Here is a 1,519-nt window from a genome sequence, read left to right as displayed (position 1 = left end):
GAGAGAGAGAGAGAGAAAGAGAGAGAGAGAGAGAAAGAGAGAAAGAAAGAGAAAATGTCGCTCATGATATCGTGGTGTTGAGTCCCCTCCCCTCACCCCACTAAAAAAAATTAAAATTGAAATTACAAAAAATAGTAATATAAATGTCGAGAATAATGACATCATGTAGGTGCCTGGAGAAAACTCCCATACAGGAGCGAAGGCTGACTTGTTTGACAGGGTAATCAAAGTGAAACGGGACCAAATATGGCCTGGAAATATCCCACAACAAATCTTACCCGAGGCGGTGACTCTGACTTGTGAATGAAAACAAATCCGGAATTCATATTGTAGGTTCAACCGCCAAAATAATCGGGAAAGTATCTTATTAATTATCATTTCCAACTAAAATCAAATTTAACTTTAGTTGTGAATACACAAACACAAAGCAAAAAAAGCAAAGATGCCAGTACTAAATCTATACGTTATAGATCTACCTGTGAGTCTAACTCTTTGGTAGAACATGACAATTATCATTTTTAAAATTTCACATTTGGATGTTTTTGTCTAGGCTTTCGCGGCCAGGAGCTGGTGTCATAATCGAGGTCACGATCTGATTATATGACGGTAAAAAGTCGAGGGAAAAAAATAAGCACTGGCAGCAGTCATGAGATTATTAGGAGTTAGTAGTTCCCATGACATTTGTGAGGTAGACTCGACCAGTGTTAGTTAGCTTACATAATCAGTGCTTGTGACTGCTTATAACTGTGGCCCCAAAAGGGTGAACAGGGTATATGTGGCAATGAAACAGTTTTGACTGCTATGCACATGTTCCGTTCAACTCTATTGGTAGGCTCTTCCAGCCTCACTTTAAGCTTACTTAATCAAATCTTGTGACTGCTTATGGAGTGGCCCGAGAGGGGTGGGCAGGCTATTTCTATGGCAGTGAAACCGTTTTGAATGTTTGGCATACTGCTCAGTGTTGATTATGAACGTCTTTTTACCTTTGATTTATGAAGTTTACGTTTATGGGTGAATTTGACAGCGACAATGTTTCAAAATTAGGAAGGGAAGCAGTGATTATTTGATTATATAGACGCTTCACCACTGCTCACATTTGTCGAGAATGTTGGATATTGATAAAAGGGCAATTTCTGGAAGAAAATGCAATGCTGAACACGCTCATTTCTCAATTTTATAATGTATCTTGAATTGTTTTAAAAATGTGTAACCTAATTTTGCAACACAGGATGTAAAAAACACATTTTTGTGAAAAATTCAACTTCCAACACATTTGTCACGTTTGATGAATTACAAACACGCTGGAAAAATAACTAATAAAATATAAAAGTTTAAGATATTTTTAAAAACCTTTCAGTATGTTATTAAGCATTGGTTAAACGTATGTTTTCTGATGGAGCGAAATTTTTGACCAGATACGAAATTTTTGGCCTCTTCACCCAATTCCTCAAATATAGCTTTGCCGAAAACTGGGACTTTTGTTCAGGCACTCACTCACACACACACACACACACACACA

Source organism: Aplysia californica, unplaced genomic scaffold, assembly GCF_000002075.1.
Source record: "Aplysia californica isolate F4 #8 unplaced genomic scaffold, AplCal3.0 scaffold00314, whole genome shotgun sequence".
Taxonomy (NCBI): domain Eukaryota; kingdom Metazoa; phylum Mollusca; class Gastropoda; order Aplysiida; family Aplysiidae; genus Aplysia; species Aplysia californica.
This window is presented reverse-complemented; position numbering follows the sequence as displayed.